The sequence below is a fragment of the Quercus suber genome, unplaced genomic scaffold (assembly GCF_002906115.3).
Source record: "Quercus suber isolate HL8 unplaced genomic scaffold, Cork oak 2.0 scaffold_87, whole genome shotgun sequence".
Lineage (NCBI taxonomy): Eukaryota > Viridiplantae > Streptophyta > Magnoliopsida > Fagales > Fagaceae > Quercus > Quercus suber.
In genome coordinates, this window is record NW_027069552.1 from 702,798 (window position 1) to 721,344 (window position 18,547).

Consider the following 18,547-nt stretch of genomic DNA (forward strand, 5'->3'; position numbering starts at 1 on the left):
ATGTATGAATGGACTTAAGCCCAAAAAGCCCAAAACAATGAATTTGTAAATAATGGGTTAGAAAACTGGGCTTTAGTTAATCAAACAAGAAGTTAGGTAGGCTTGATGATAAAAGAAAGAAAATAAGCAAGTTTAAACTGAAGAAAAATGGTCCTCGGCAATGTCCGAGAAGAATGATTCTTATAAAATGTTCTTAAGTATGGTTACAAATCTGATTCTAGATGGCTACAGTATTTCTTTCTTAGTTTTCCGATCCCCTTCCCTCCAGGGGTCTCTTATATTATATATCTCCCTCTTCATGATCTTGGCCCTCCATTTGTTAATCATCCAAGCCTCTATTATTGTTGTATTGGTCTAACTTGAAATCCCTCCTCTCCTGAGGGATAACCTTGCTCTTTCCCTTGCTTGCTGCTAGTCCTCCGCAACCTCTCATACTTATCAATTCGATCCATAAGCTGGCGTATACTGGTAACAGATTTCCCAGTCAAGGACTTCCTTAAGCCATGCTTAGCAGGTAGGCCGAGCTTGAAAGTGCTGATGGCTACACTGTCAAAATTACCATCTATCTTGTTGAACATCTCCCAATACCTGTATGAATATGTTTTCAGGGTTTCTCATTCACTCATAGACAGAGATAGCAAGGAAGCTAAAGGCCGAGGAACCCTACTGCACGTAACGAAATAGGATCCAAACGCCTGAGTGAGTTCCTTGAAGGAATCAATGGAACCTACTCTCAGACCATCAAACCACCTCATCGCCACAAGCCCCAAGCTGGATAGGAATACCTTGCATATCAAGGCCTCGTTCTTGGAGTGTACTACCATCTTTTGATTAAAATGGCTAACATGCTCCACAAGGTTTGTTCTACTGTTATACATGGTGAATGTAGGCTGAGTGAACCACCGAGGAAGTCTCCCTTTCTCAATCCAGCACGTGAAAGGTGACCTAAAAATCTGGTTGAGTGCTCTACTCATAGCGTCATTTCTTAGGCCTACCGAGGACGAATTTTTGTTTCTGCGCTCATGATGGTAATCCTTATCATATGAAAAAGACTCGCTAGGAGGAGTCCTTGATCTGCACCTATAGCTGCCATCCTTTTCACCATCAGAAGAGAAGTCAGAGTTGGATGGAGCTCGCTTTCGCCGTTCGTGGCACAAGCTTCTCTTCAGGTGATCAATCTCCTTCTACATGGCTTTGGCATTCTCCTTATGAGAGACATGGCTTTTACCCCGAGATTGGCTCTTACTCGTATGGGTAGTATGTACGCTTCCCTCCCAATCCCTTCTCCGTTCAAGATCACAAAAGTGATCTTGGCGTTGAGACCCCATAGATTCTACCTGGTGTGGACCTGAACCTACCATAGTTGAAAGTTGGATTCACTATAACACCAATAATTTTCTTCCCATAGATGGCACCAATTGTTAGGACCAGATTTGAACTCCTAGCCCAAGGTATGAATGGACTTAGACTCAAAAAGCCCAAAACAATGAATTTGTAAAGAATGGGTTAGAAAACTGGGTTTTAGTTAATCAAACAACAAGTTAGGTAGGCTTGATGATAAAAGTGTGAAAATAAGCAAGTTCAAACTGAAGAAAAAAGGTCTTCGGCAATGTCCGAGGAGACTGATTCTTATAAAATGTTCTTAAGTATGGTTACAAGTTTGATTCTAGACGGATACAATATTTCTTTCTTGGTTTTCCAATCCCCTTCCCTCCAGGAGTCTCTTACATTATATATCTCCCTCTTCATGATCTTGGCCCTCCATTTGTTGATCATTCAAGCCACTACTTGAGTACTTGTTCCATCGGACACGCTTCCTAACTCTTTGTGAGTTGGGATAGCAAAGCAGCACTATTCAGGGGTCTTTTCCACATAAATGCGGTCAGAAAGTTAGCTGCAGAACATTTAATACGGTGGCAATAGCTTTTTTTTTAGATATTTCTAAGCTTCCATCCCTCTTGTGCTTTCACAATACGCATCCTTGTCAGCAGAACATCCAAGAAGGTCACCTTGAATGATAGGACATGTATTTGATCGGTGCTTTGCTCATCCAAGGAGGTAAGCCTCCTCGGACTAACTTTCCCATTCTCTATTTGCATCTCACTCATGGGACTTTGAACTTGACATTCTCACTACCATTTATTGGTCCACGGACCAATCAACCTCTTTAGACAAAGCCCAAGGCCCAATATACTATTTGGGGCCCCAATTCCTACAACTTTCACTTTAGCCTACATCTAAAACCACATTTATTGTACATTAATCACAACATACCACATCAAATATTGTGAAAAAATGTCAAGTTTTTTGTATCACTAGACTTATTATTGCTAAGGGGAAGCTATTAACTGTGTGGGACTGCCGATCACCTGACCAAGCATGGCAAAGTACTTATGTAACTTTTTCATTTGTTTTGTAATTTCCTAAAAGTATGTTACCTTAGCTTAATGAAGATGCTGATGGTACTGTATATTCTTACTGTTACTCGTTATCATATGTTACTAAATCTTTATTCATTAATATTAGAAGAGACAAATCATAATATCATGTGGAAATAGAGAAAACTGATATATATTATTTGTCAAAAAGCCCTGTAACTTAATAGGTACCTTTTTTGTGTTTCTAACGAACATATTAGGTTTTAAATTCTCACTCCTAACCATCAATATATAAAAAAAATAAATAAAAATACTGTTAATGAATATATATATATATATATATATATATATATTTGAGAAAGTATGTATGTAAGGGGGGGGGGGCCAAGTATATAAATTTTAGAGCTTATTAAAGTAAATTTTTTGTGTAAATATATATACTATAAGATTTTTTTTTTCAAAGGCTAGGGGGGTAGAGGGGGGGCCATGGCCCCTCTCAACCCCAAGGCAATTCCGTCCTTGCTCATTCCGATCATTTTCCAAAAGACTAAAGAATAAAAACTAAGAGAAGTCATCACAAAAGAACTTTGGTTGTGTTTGGATGGTCATATTTGGATATGAAATCCATTGATTTAAAATGCCTTGATTTGAAATCCCTTGATTTTAAAATTCTTTGTTTGGGTCTTTTTAAACAATGAAGGATTTGAAATTCATCATTTGAAATTTCATTGTTTGGATACCTAAATTTGGATTTGGATTTGGATTTGGATTTAAGATCAATAAAATATATTTTTTAATTATTATTTTCTTAATCATTTTGCATTTTAATTTTAAATACATGAGGTAATATTGATAGTCCAATTGACAAGTTAATGACTAAATATTTTTAGTTAAAGCCAACTAAAAAAATATCTTGCCAACGATTAACAACTAAAATGTTTTATATCAACTAGAAATGACACCTAAATGAAAGTGTTTTTTTTTTTCTTCACAAAATTCAAAATATCAAACTAAAAAATTATTCTAAAGTTATTAATAACTAAAAAATTTATTTTTATTTTTATTTTTATTGATTGGATAGGAATTTATTTGATTCTAGAAGGCAAATATTGACTCGTGTTTTCATATATACCGATATTTTTCCAATTTCTAGTTTGAATATATTACGCGGTTTCTGATTGACCTTCATTGAGAGGATGTTGTGAATGATAATGATGTATATCTAGCAAATGAATGAAAAGAGGCTAACTGTTGCAATTTGTCTTAGGGTCCGTTTGGTTGGGGGAGTGGAAAAGTGGGAGGATAGAAAATGGAGAGAAGATAGAAAAGTGAAAGGATAGAAACTATTTAGTTTTCTCTTGTATGTGTTTGGTTGGGAGGGTAGAAAAGTGGAGTGATGGAAAACTCTTCTGTTTGGTTGAAAAGAAAAGTGAGAGGATAGAAAATAAAGTTTGTATAAAATTACCATTATATCCACTTTAGGTAAAACAAAAATAATACATTATATTTTTATTAAAAAAATATGTATGAATAATTTCTTCATTAAAAAAAATAAAATAAAACAAGGATAAGAAGTTCAAGAACCCAAAAAAAAAATTCAAAAAATAAACCAAAACAATTGAAAAAAGAAAGGGTGTTTTACGAACACAAAAGAAAAGAATTAAAAAAAGAAAAAGAAAAAGAAAAAACAGAAGAAAAGACAAGGAGTCAAGGACCTGACTCACAAGTCACAAGCACGCAAGTTCCCATAATAAAATAAAAAAAATAAAAAAGAGAAAAACCTTACATATAACACATCAAGAGGGTAAATATGTAATTCAAGTGCCAAGCCCCACTTTTCTCTCTTTTCTTCCCAGTTTTCCTCCCAAATCAGGAGGATAAATATTTGTGGTCCCGAGTGGATTTTTTTCCCCAATATTTTCCATTTTTTGTATTTTCTCTTCTTAACCAAACGAGGAAAAACATCATTTTCTTTCTGTTTTCTACTCTCCTTTTCTATCCTTCCGATTTTCACTCCAACCAAACGGAGCCTTAAATTACATTGCAAATGACTTCAAAGGCACAACGCGACTGATTCCAGTTAGCTGCTATTATTGATATAGAAACTAATTATTACCGCAACTACTCAGAAAATGACTTCACAAAAAATTTCTATGATAAAAATATGGTAGTTAATTCGATATTAGGGTGCTGCTTCTAAAATATAAGCGAACTCATTCTGGCCAAGAATGGAAATAGAATGATGTTCCAATGGCCTTTTTGTAATGTTGTCTCCGCTCATTGATCATCAATAGGTTGTATGGGCAACGCAATTTTGGCCAAGTACCATGATTGACACAGGTACTAGTAAGACACTTAAAATTCAAACACAAGGGGTACCTTCTTTTTCTTTCTTTTTTTTTTTTTTTATTTTTTTATTTTTTATTTTTTTTTATTTTTATTTTTTTTATTAATTTTTATGTTAATTTAAACAATTTTTTTTTAAAAATTTTATTTGGTATGGCCTGGTCATTGTCGCAACCATGGTTTTAAAAATTAGTACGGTGAAAGAACCGAAAAAGAGATTGATTACCGGTTTTCTGGTTGGTTTTAAAGTTTTATAATCATATATAATTTTCAGTATTTTTAACAAAACCATTATTTAATTTAAAAAATATTTATCTATGTTAATATAATTTCACATCTAAATATTTCTTCTTAAAAAATTGTATTTATTATAAAAATATTTTATGCTTGTCCTTGTCTTGAATATTGCAATAACCTTACCGTGTCTTGGACGTGCAAATAAATGTAGAATCACAAAGTGGTCTGCCACTCCCACCTAACCATCAACGTGGCCAAAGGACATCCACCCACAATAATACCAAACTTTTTAAAAAGTTAGTCCTCTCATCTCCTTATCTAAGAGCATCAACATCAGTCCATGGATAATCTTGTAAAATACAAAAAGCAGCTTTTATTACACATTTTGACCAAAAAAAAAATTCACATTAGTGGGTGTAAAATTGTGCAAAATATATACCTGGCTGTGTAAATGAATAGTAACCGTGCATATATGCACAGTTACTATTCAATGTGTAAATGATTTTTTATTCTTTTTTTCTCTCTCCCTCATTTGTTTTCTTCTCACCGGTCCTCTGAACTCTCTCTCTTTTCTCATTTTTTTTCTCTCTCTCTCTCTCCGCATCAACCCTTTCAGCTCTCTGTTTCTCTCATCTCATAAGCTTCCTCTTCCATGGCCGGACCCACAGATCAGTGGGATTATGCATCATGAGTGTCGATCAGAGCTGGGTTGAAGGCGTCGATCAGAGCTGGGTTGAATGGGTATCTGGTTTAGATGCACTTGGGCTTTGACGCAGCTTCCATGGCCAGACAGTGGGAGGCGTCGATCTTGTTGGACAATCATAGCCGATGGTTTTTCTTTGTTTCTAGTGGGTTTTGGGATTTTGATAGATGGGTTTTTGGATCTTTGGATTTGGGTAGGTTGGTGATGGTGATTGGATCTTTGGATTTTTGTTGTGTGGCTTGATGATGGTGATTGGGTAGGGTGATGATGGATCTTTGGATTTGGGTTTTTGGTGGCTGGTTGATGGTGGCTAGGTTGAATGGGTATGTGAATTTCATTGATGGTAGCTTGGTTGAATGGGATGGTGGCTGGGTTGTTGTGTGGCTTGATGACGGTGGCTGGTGGTTGGATGATGGTGGCTATGTGAATTGCATTGGGTCTGTGAGAGATATGAGAATGGGAAAAAATGAATATTTTATTTGAATAAATGTGTATAATAGATGAACTGATGTGGGTGTTTTGTAAAAATAAGTGTGTAAAATAGAAAAAGTAAGTTTTAAATGTGTAAAACAGAAAAATTTTTTCATGGACTGATGTGGATGCTCTAAAAGGTCTAAAAAAATTGCTCAAATCTCTCTCTCTCTCTCACTCTGAAGAAGAAGTAGCGGCAAAGCAGGAGTTTCCTCTCTCTCTCTCTCTCTCTCTCTCTCTCTCTCTGTTTCCTCCAAAGCTTAGTTCGGCTCATCGCCCAAACCAAGAGATATTTCTTATTTCATAATCATTTTCTCACATATTCTTAAACAAATATGAGATTTTACCCAATCTAAGTGTCTCCCTAAATCTCCTTTTATCTCAGATCTGAGATTTTACAAATTAGAGAACAACAATCTTGCACCTTTCTTGTCAGAAGCCAAGAAATCGAAGAAAATTTTCCATGAGAAGCAGAGCAGAGGTAGTGAAGGCTGTGACCAGCCAATAACCAGTTCAACCATACTGGTTTTTAGTTATTTTTGTTTTTTGGATGATTTCTAGTTTTTAGACATAACTGGACCAGATTAGTGACTGGTTTCTGATTAAACCGGTCGGATCATCCGGTCTAGTCCGGTTTTTAAAACCATAGTCGCAACGTTCTAGACATGGCCAATCTTAAAAATTGAAGCCCTAGAATTTTGACATCTGGACAACCATTCATCGTTGATCTTGTTTTGAGCATACCAATCGACTAAATTGAAGCCTTAAAAATCTGACCTGTGTCTCTCAGTTCTTTTGAGTTCTCAGAGACCACCACCTCTCTTCCTCTCAGTATTTTTGATTTGATTTGTGCTATGAGACCTTTGCCATAAATCGGTGACAACCAAACCCCCCTCTAGCCTTCAGCAATCCGGAAGCTTCCTATCTCTTACTTTACTGTTTCTCTCTACTTCAAATTTCAGGCTCTCTCTCTCTTGGTCTTTGCAATAAATCACTTTATTTCTCTGTTTTTTTTTTTTTTGGTTTGTCTTATTATAAAAAAAATAAATAAAAATATTGTTAATGAATATATATATATATATATATTTGAGAAAGTATGTATGTAGAAGAAATTAAAAAGACAAAAAAAAAAATGAAAGAAAGATAACATAAACGATTAAATGTGGTTCAATCTTAGAGTCTTAGGGCTTGTTTGGTATGAAAACATAAATATAGTTTTTTTTTTTTTGTTTTGCAAACCATTAAATGGTGGGTCCCACACTTAAATCTATTGTTTAGCTGGCGTTCTCTAAATATCTATACTACTATTTAAGGGGTTTTCCCTATTTGGACCGGATTTTTTTTTTTTTTTGTTCCAAAATACCCCTACAGCCTACGTTTAAATAGGGGCAAAACTTGGTAAAATGTTTCTTTAATGCCTACAAAAGAGGATCGCCCTCCTGGTGGTTTTCAAATTGCTTTAGCAATTTATAAAAAAAAGTAAAATTAAAACAAACACAAGTTTCCTGATAATAAAAAAACACAAATGCCGTTAAAAACTGTACACCCACGTTTTAGTCACACACAACTCCAAACTTCTACCCAGCAATTCTAAATATCCCCATTATCATTAAGCAATTATTAAGCACCATTTTTTTTAACCCAACATTTTAGGCTATTGGATATAAACAAAAATTAAAACAAATATTATCCTTATTTTCCTATCTTTATCACTACTTTGGATAATTGTCCTTTTTGTTTTTTTCCTGTCTTTTTTCAGTTTTTAAAATAAAATGTTTGGTCATTTCATAACAATTTGCTCGAAACAATCACAATCACAAAATAAAACGTTTGAATAACTATCATTTTTTTTTTCAATTTTCAAAATAAAAATCGTTATCCTTATTACTGCATGGTACACTTCCATGTTTGCAGTTTTCCTTCTTCAGTAAAATAGTCAGTGTTTCTTTGTCTCTGAACGCTGCAATTTAAAAGATGGGATGGGTCATGCGAATACATGTAAGAATGTTTTATGCAGTTTTATGGTAGTACTTCCATTCCTACAACTTTATAAAGTTTTATGCTTGAAAACTATCCAATATTGTTCTATGATCTCACGTTTTGATTCAATGTGGTTCTTAGGAATTTTGCTAGATTTGGTAAGTTATAGCCTTGGTTTTCTAATTTTAGGAACGTGTATTGGGGGTGTCCATCTTCAAGATTTTTGTATCTAAACCTCAAGGAACATGCACTGGGGTGTTGATCTTCAAGATTTTCGTGTTCTCTGTTCTCTAACTCCAAAGGACTGTTTGGACTTTGGACTGGAAGTGTAGTCAACGGCAAAAATGTAAGTATCTTTGATCACCTCTATTTAGATGCCTAATGTGTATTGGGTTCTCTGTGTTACATTTGCTTTTATGAGTTGTCATTCAATATTTGCTTTCTTGTATTTAGTTATATTTGGTTTCTTTACTTTGTTATCATTATCCTTTTCATATCATTATCTTATCTTAAAAATAAAAAAATAAAAATAAAAAATAAAAAAACCACTCACATTTTCTTATATTTCCATTACACTATCACGTTTTCTTATACTCCTATTATTTTGTTCAAATATGATCATCATGAAAGCAAGATCAATTGCTGTTTAGCTTCTCTTGGAGATGATGGTAAAAGCAGTTGAATTTAATTTGTCGAGTGAGATCTAGCCAAAAAGGATATCAACATAATGGTTATATTTTGATTGAGGTATTTGCCTTTGAAAATGGGTACATAAATAAAAAGGAGGATAGTTATCATCAAGTAGAAGATGTTTTACTACTAACCAACGTCCATTCCTCCATGTTTGAGGTGCCAGATGGTTTTGTTATATTCACGTTTTCAAATATGATTCCTATTTGAACTCAAATTAATTTTTTAAAACTCAAATTGATATTTAAAATAAAATAAAATAAAATAAATTAGTTGCATGCTGACTTAGAGTTTAGGGGGAAAAAAACTTTATTCTTTTATCGTGATTTAGAGTCTGAAAGAAAGAAAGAAAAAATATTTTAACTCCCACGTAAAATACTGCCTACAAAATAGTGGGAATTTTGTTCAATTTGATGAGTGTTTAATATTTTATCTAACTAATGACTCTTTTCTAAAGAGTGGGAATGATATATATTTTTGTCTTTTTTTTTTTTTGGTGGTTATTGGGTTTGACTAATTATTTTAGTGTGTGAGTTCTAAGTGATGCTCCTTCTTCCTCCTATTATTTTTGCTTATTGTTTTTCTTACATTTAAGCCTTACTATTTAATACTTTGTATTTTTTTTAGGGTGACATATCAACAATTTTGTTAAATTGCATAGCAGTCATATTGGATGAATTCGGGTGAACGAAGTGGTAGTCAATCTATCAAGTAGTTTTTAAAGACCATTTTTTGTAAATATCCTACCATTTGAAATTTAATATTATCCTTTGTTGTGTCTTTCATTGCACATTTGATGATTTTGTAAGCAATTACTATTTATTTATATAGTATTTTTTTTTTCTCTCTAAAAAAAAAACTATATACGTAAATTTTTTTTTTTTTTTTGAGAAACCTATATACATAAATTTAGGGCTGTCCAGACCCGACCGGAGCCCGACAACCCGGACAACCCGCCCGCCGGAGACCCGATTCCGGCCCGAACCGAAGGTCCAGTCGGTCGGCGGCGGTTTCCGTTCTCTAGAACGACACCGGCGGGTCGAGTGGCGGGTTTGCTTCTCCAAAACCCGAGCAACCCGAACCCGACCGGAGATGTATAAAAAATCCGGCCAAACCTGCAAAATCAAGCCAAATCCGAGGAGATCTCTACCAGATCCGGCTAGATCTAGTGGGATTTATCCAGATCCGGCCAATTCCAGCAATTTTTAGTGACAAATTTCAGATTCCGGCGAAAAAAATGCAGATACCGGCGAGATTTTCCAAATTCCGGCATAATTTTCCAGATTCCGGCGACTTTTTTTTCAGATTTCGAAGATTTTTTTTACTCCGGCGCCCGACCGACCCGACCGACGCTCACCCTCACCCGAAACCGACTCGACTGATTTTTCCGGCGGTCGGTTTCGGGTTCCTCCACCCTCCCACCCGACGCCGGCGGGTCGAGTCCGGGTTGGGCCAAAACGACCCGGCCCGACCCGTGGACAACCCTACATAAATTTTGAAAAAGAAAAATGATTCTGGGAAAGTTATCTTTAAAGATAAGTTTTAAAAATCATGGAAAAACCTAAAACTTTGGTTTCTCTCTCTCTCTCTCTCTCTCTCTCTCTCTCTCTCTCTCTCTCTCTCTCTTTAAAGATAAAATTATAAATTCATGGAAAAAATTGCTTCTAAATAATAGGCAAACTTTTAGGAATAAAAATACTAGGGTTTAAACACATTAAAACGAGGGGCTTTTTTCCCTCTTTTCTTTAAAGATAAAATTATATTAAAAAATCATGGAGAAAATTCTTCTAAATAATAGGTAAAATTTTAGAATAAAACTAGCCTCTAAGCACACGCCTGCTCAGAGGCTCTTCTATTTTTTTTTTTTTTGGTAAAAGTCAATAATTTGTATAAATTATAATTTTGTATTAATATATTTTCCAATCATTAAAAAAAAAAATCCTAGGGGTGTGATGAGTGTTAAGTATTTGTGGTGAAATAATTTTTTCATCACACCCCTAGGTTTTTTTTTTTTTTTTTTTGTGATTGGAAAATATATTAATCTAAAATTATAATTTATGCAAATTATTGACTTTTACCCAAAAAAATAAAGAGCCTCTGAGCACGTGCTCAGAGGCTAATAGTTTCTAAAAATTGTATAATATTTTCCTTGTTCATAACAAGATTTTGAAAATGGCTAAGATAGTATTTTCAAGATACTGAAAATGCTTGATNTTTCGAAGGTAATCTCTTGTAATGGGACCCATAGAGATAGTCATTCCCCCTTCTAGGAAAGCTATAACGGGATTATAACTTCCCCCACTCTTTGGTCTGTTAATAATATTTCTGAGGGACAATATCGCAAACCTAAGTTCTGTGGTATGTGATACGTTTCTTTAAATATCTCTATCTGGGCGGGACTATCCACCAAATACCTAAATCTACCCATCTCGGATAAGTAAAAAAGAAGAAAACACAGAACGATAACTGGTAAATGAATATTCGAAAACCGAGGAAGCTGGCCAATAAGGAATGAAAGATTTGAAGAAATTGGAACTTATACAAACTGGGTTGGAGAATGATCTTTAAATCCGTAAAAGGATTCTTGTGGATTTTTAAAGAAATAAGATTGAAGATTTGAAAAACTTTGTGAGTTTGAATGCTTGAGTTCACTGGAGAGTCTGAGAATTTGTGAAGTAAAGGAAAATAATTTCCTTTGAGGCTTTATATAGGGGTCAGAAAATGAGTGGGAGTTATCCCGCCCAAATCCTGAGAAAAACGTCGTTCGTTGGATCAGTGGTTCACTGTTGGATGCCACAGACATAGCGCCACCTGGAGCAATTAATAACGCATCGTAAATACCGAAACGACAGCAGCAATGATGAAGCGCCTAAATTTATGCTCCCACACATGTAAACTCATGTTATTTTTACATTTTTAGCCTCTATTTCTGTGGCAAATCAAAATCCTATTTTTTCTTCTCGGATGCGAAGGAAAAATTAAAATTTTGAGGGGCTATTGTGGGGATAAAAGCCCACATTTATATATTGGGCCTTGAGCTCTTTTGAAGATATGGGTACGTCCGAGGAGGAGTGAATGATTGGGAAAAGCTCTAGACTCGAGAACCACGCAAGGAAATAGTAGAGGAATATAGTCCGAGAGGTGTCCTCCTTGGATGATGAGGAACATCGTCAAAGCATGTACCTGGGGTCATTAGGTGACCTTCTCTGTTTTGCGCAGGATAAGGAGTGAACTCAGGCACTAAGAGTGATGAAGCAATAGAAATATCTAAAGAAAACGCTAGCCACCGCATTAAATGCACTGCAGCTAACTTTTCTGACCTGCATTTATGGGAAAGACCCCTGAATAGTGCTAGTTGCTAGCTGCCACACTCACGAGAACAGTAGGAAGTGTACCTGATGAGGACATAGTACTCAAGTGAATGCCTAGATGGAGAACAGGTGGACGATCAAGATAGTCTGAAAGAAAATTATATAAATGCAAGAGACCTCTCATGAGAGGGGATCGAAAAATAAAGGAAGAGAAAAGGAAGAAAGATTTACTGTAACTCTAAGAATTGTATTATCTTATAAGATAAAATTTTGTCTCCTCAGACATCAATTTATTCAAGTTTACAGTTTGTTTTTGCATTTGTTCATCTTTTAAAATCTTGATTAACTATTATTTAGTTCACAAACTGTCCAGTTCTTTCACCCACTCTCTACAAATTTATTGTATTGGGCTTATTGGCTCACATCTCATATCTTTTGAGCTTGAGCTACAAATCTTGACCCCACACATACAATCATGACTAATGTCATCTTCCTATTGGTACGTGGTTGGAACTCAAGGTTCTAAAAATGTTTTGGAGCCAAACTTTATCATTTATTTAAACTAGTTGCAAACTCATGCGATATATAGGAAAATGTAATATAATTATCTATAAGAATATGTAATGAAAAACTTGTAGGTTATATAGTGTGTGTGTGTTATTTAAAAATATTTACAATTTTTACTTTTATGTAATAGAACATATAATATATTTTGCATTCAACAATAATACATAGTTTATATGTGTGTGTGTGTGTGTGTGTGTGTGTTTGTGGAAAAATGTAATTTAATAAAAAGATATAAATTAAATAATTATAATATTGTTTATATAAATGGAGAAGATGTTTATTTAAATCAATTTTTTAAATATATCATAATCGTTTGACTAATTTAACATAACCAAGATTTTTTTTTTTTTTTAATTGTACACCCCCATTTCATGGAACACATGTAACATGTTACATTAAGTTTATAATTATTATTTTTTAAGATAAAAGATAGAAGTTTAAATTATTATATAAGTTTAAAATTTAGAATTTTTTTATTCTTCTTAATAAAGTATAATTTCTAAATAATAGGTAAAATTTTAGGAATAAAACTAGCCTCTAAGCACACGCCTGCTCAGAGGCTCTTCTATTTTTTTTTTTTTTTGGTAAAAGTCAATAATTTGTATAAATTATAATTTTGTATTAATATATTTTCCAATCATTAAAAAAAAAAATCCTAGGGGTGTGATGAGTGTTAAGTATTTGTGGTGAAATAATTTTTTCATCACACCCCTAGGTTTTTTTTTTTTTTTTTTTGTGATTGGAAAATATATTAATCTAAAATTATAATTTATGCAAATTATTGACTTTTACCCAAAAAAATAAAAGAGCCTCTGAGCACGTGCTCAGAGGCTAATAGTTTCTAAAAATTGTATAATATTTTCCTTGTTCATAACAAGATTTTGAAAATGGCTAAGATAGTATTTTCAAGATACTGAAAATGATTTTAACGACAGTTTTAAATAAATTGAAAACAATGAATCTCACAAATTTGTCCAAACTCTACTATTTCTTAAATTAAGGAGTTTATCTTTATCACAAAAAAAAAAAAAATTCTCACATTGCAAAATTTTGAAGTTTATCATTATTAAAAAAATAAAAGGTGGATTCTATTCCCATACTTCAATTTTGAAGCTTGTCATTATCCAAAAAAAAAAAGAAGCAATATGCACGTTACTCTCTATAAAATTTATATTTATATATATATATATATAGAAATGGTCTCCCAAACTTCTTCTTTTTTAGTATTTTTAAAATTGTGCTTAAAAGATGAAGCTAAACACATATAATGTAAAACTTATTCCCTAAAAACTAGTTTCCCATTCAATTTTTTGAAAATTATGTTCATACTATTTTGAAAAAATAAAAATAAAAATCCTCCTACCAAACTGGCCCTAATTTACTAATGTTCCTATTATACACCTACTTTATTTCCAAATCCATTTCAAAAATAAAATAAATAAATAAATAAAACCGAAAAACTTTTAAAATAATCCATCTAATTAGGGCACCTTTTTAGTTGCCTCATTAAGAATAACTCTAATATATATATATATATATATATTTAAACTGATCAAAAACTGGAACACATCATTACAAAATAAAGTTTGTATTTTAGAAGTATTGGGGCTTTAAGATTTGTAAGTAATCCAAGATGCTTGGAGTCATAGTTTTTGTATTGTAGGTTTTGTATTGTGGTAGTACCGACGATAGTAGTAGATTTTTCAAATTTGATTAAGAGGATAAGTTACCATTTGTATTTGACTTCTCAAGGTATTCCAAAAATGATAGCACTGGTAAATAGCAAATTTTTGTATGTGTTATTTCAGATTTAGTATTTAAATTTTTTGATAAATTTAATTGGGAAAAATGCTCACACACCCTCTGAACTTTGAGGTAATGGCCAAAACACCCCCCTGAACTTTTTTATTGGTCAATTTACTCCGAAAACTTTACATATCTATCAAATAAGTACCTCAGTTAGTCTACCATTAAAAAACTAACCGAATGGTCACATATATCTCACCTAAGCTTAAAAAAAAAGGACAAAAATGAAGTTGTTTATTTTATTTTATTGAGATCGAAGCTGTTAAAATATTGAAGGGCTTGCCAAAGCTTCAAGAACAAGAACTTGGTCTGGGTATGGTTTTTAAAGAAGCAAGAAGCTGTTAAAATATCGAAACTTGTTTAGGTATATGGTATAGTGCAGCCAGTTATTGGAGGATTTTTTGCACCACACCTATAGGGTGCGGTTTTCTCTTATGTTTGACCGCACCTCATCTATGAAGGGTTTGGCACTAGTCTAAACAAGGTGTGGTGCACCATACCGGTTTGAAGCAATTAGTTCAGTTAATTCCTCTATTTTCTTAGGAATCAAACACAACGCAGTTAACAACCCAAACCCCATCATAATCATTCAAATATTCAAATATTCCATAAGAAGAAAAAGAAACACACAAATACAAACAAATTCACAATCTCTCTCTCAAAAATATTCAATTTCAAATCACAAAAAAATCCATTTAAAAAATAAAATAAAAAATAAAAATACTAAACCAAATCCATAAAAGATAAATCAAACTATTGAAAATAAAATACATAAACAAACCTCAATGAAAGCGTTGTAAGGAGGAGCATAAAATTCAAAATCTTCTATAAAACTTCCTGAGAATAGCAAAAAGGAGAGAGGAAAAAGTGGAACTCCAATAATTGTAGCTTCAAGGCGCATAATACAGTGGCAGCAAGCAACAATAGCTGAGGTAGAGAGTGAGGAGAGAGAAAGAGATAGGCAAGGAGGAGACGTTTATGGGAGAGGGAGAGGCTGGGCGACTTATGAGAAAGTGAGAGCTAAGTATCTAATAATTTTAGGGTTTAAATTGAAACTCTGTAGGTTTGAATTTTTTTTTTTTTTTTTTTAAGCTGATACCAAAGCGACGTAGTTTTGGAATTGATATTAAAATTAACGTCAGGCTCAAAATGCGTCATTGTGGTATCAAATTAAAATTATATAAAATAAAAATAAAAAGCCCTAACGTTCTTAACCCAACATCTTCAACTCTCACTTACTCTAGCGTCGTACTCCCTTCTTCCTTGCCTCTCTCAAACCAACTCTCTAGCATTCTTTCTACTGAAACAAAATAGATCACACATATGTTAAATTATAGCATATATATATATATATATATACTTGGTGTAGTGCGGTTTCTTGTCAGAGTGTAAAATAGCTGCCGATCGCCGCACCAGCCGTCATCAGTATGCTTGAATCTCCTCCGATCACCGCGTCGACACCTACGGAGGAGCTTTGTAGTAGTCGGATCGGTTCGGTACTGGCCGGTTGCATTGGTGGCAGTCGGATCCTGAACAGGCCTACACCTAACTATGACCTTTTTCTTAAAAATAAAAAGAACTGGGTATGGTTTTTCAATAAGAAAAACTAAAGACAATTAAGAAACCAAGAACTTGGTCTGGGTTAGGCTTTTTGAACCAAGAAAAGCTTAAGATTGTAAGAAACGAAGAACTGGGTTTGGCTTTTAGAGACTTTGCTTTTCTTTGGGTTTGAGTGGTTTTTTTTTTTTTTTAACTCACATGAGAGACACATGACCATTCCATTAGTTTTTCAACAATAGACTCACTAAGGTACTCATTTGGCAAGTATCTAAAGTTTATGGAGTAAATTGGCCAATAAAAAAGTTCACGAGGTGTTTTGGCCACTACTTCAAAGTTCAGGAAATATGTGAGAATTTTTCCTAATTTATTTAAGTGTAGTTTTGAAAATTTATATATTTTTAGACAAAAAACAAGACAAAAAATGATATTGCCTTAAATATTGAATTTTTGAAACAGGACAAACAAATTAGAACAAAAAGAATATATACTGTCGGGGGCGAAAAAGTTTTTCCTTCCGACAAATGAGATTTGTGTTGGGTTGGGGGCCTAAACTGAAACTCGACAATGGGCTCAAGGCACTGCCCAAAGGCTATCGGTAAAGATCTGAAGAATTCACTTTATTTCATACCTTGGGCTTAGGTTGAGACTGACAAGAATGGCCTATAAACAATTCCTACAGCAGACATGCCAGCTTGATTAAAAAGCATACTACAAGAAATAGCCAGCAGTAAAATGCTTCTGCAGTAAAATAGCCCAGCAGTAAAATGTCCCAACAGTAAAGTAAGACAAAACAAAATGAACCTCCAGTTGTTAGTTATTTCACAGATTAAGGAAAGTGTCCATATTTTCAAACTCATCATCTATTGGTTCTAGAGAAGAGTCTTCTAACACAATAATATGAGAAAAAAAAATTCTATAGTGACAATTACAACATAATCTTCAATAGTAAATGAGTAAATGAATATTATGGGCTCCATTATAATAAATAATGAGGAAAACTTAGTGTGAGGTGAAGGGAGAGAGAGAGATTCTAGCTAGCGCAGCAAGATCATTATGGTGTTAGGGCATGCTTGTGGATATAGTATATGTAGTGAGTAAAGAGAGTCATTTTGAGTAGTATGAGTAGTGAGTAAGAGTGTATAGTAAAGCTGCTGGAGCTTTCTACTGGGGATAGTTTGGTGTTTATAAGTAGAGGTATGAGAAGTGTTTATGAGCTAGGAGCTGAAAAACTTAGTTTCTAAGCTTAAAACTAAGAATTCAGTGACTTTTCTGAGCTTAGAGAAGGCTAAGTAGAGAGGTTAAAGAAGAACTCTTTTCTATTAGTGTGTCCCTTGGTGTATATTGGTCCTCTCCTTGAAGTGTTAATGGAGAGTTTCATTTATAGTTGGGTTTGAGGGGGTAATTTGCAAATAACCTCTGCTAAATCTTCCTCAGTCTTCAAAAAATGCTTAGAGAATTGTTCCTAGGATTTTGGCCAAGAGTAGTAAGCTCAGCTTTAGGATGTTCTTGTAGTTTTGGGTAATAACAGTTAGGATTCTAACTTGGTATTAAATGCTGATTGGCCTCAGCTGATGGGATTAAAACATGTATTAGGCTAATGATCTTGGTTTTGCTACTGCTAGAATCAGAGCTCCCTAAGGCAGATTGTATCACCCCAAGCTAGGTGTCAATCATGGAGCTCTATGCTAGGAACTCTGTTGGGATCCCTTTGGTGCCATCCAAACCACATTTCCCTAAGTTTTCCCATTTGGGTTCATGTGCTTGGTTCATGAACCAAAAAGTACACTTTTTTGGCATGATAATAAACTGATTTCAAGTTGTTTTAGAAGCTTTCATGGCCTGGTTATGGCTGCCCTTGGTCCTTGATCGAATGGGTTAGAGAAGGAAGGAGATAAAGCTAGCTAAAACTTCCTAGTTTTTTGTCATGTCACCTCAGCTTTATGTCACATGAGAAATGATGAAAATGAACTTTACAAGGAAGGCTTTAACCCCTGTTGGACATATAGCCCTCTTCTAATCTGATTGGACAAGCTAGAAATGATGGTGATGGGCTCCAACTGTCAAGTTGTGCTAAGACTTGACTGGTCAACTCACATAAGCTCCAGCTGCTGTGATTTGTATATGATCTGGGCTGGCTTAGCTGGACTTTGTAGTTGAGCTTCTTTGGGCTTAGTCATCCTACAAAAATGAATGGTTTTGCCATACATTGGTTTTCGTAGTTAGTTTATTATGAAAAAATAAGCATAGTTCTCATAAATTTTGTGAAAGAAATATTTTTGAGAAATGAGTAATTTATAATTCCCATGAGTTGGGGATTTTAGTATATATTTTGCTAAGAAATAGTTTTGGGCTTTGATCATAATGTAATTGTTTTTGCCAAAATAGTATTTTGGGCTTTTATAAATAATTGCCAAGATAGATTTGGACTTTGTAAAGTAGTGCTAAAATAATATTTGGGCTTTATAAAATAGGTGTCAAATTAGTATTTGAGTTTTGTA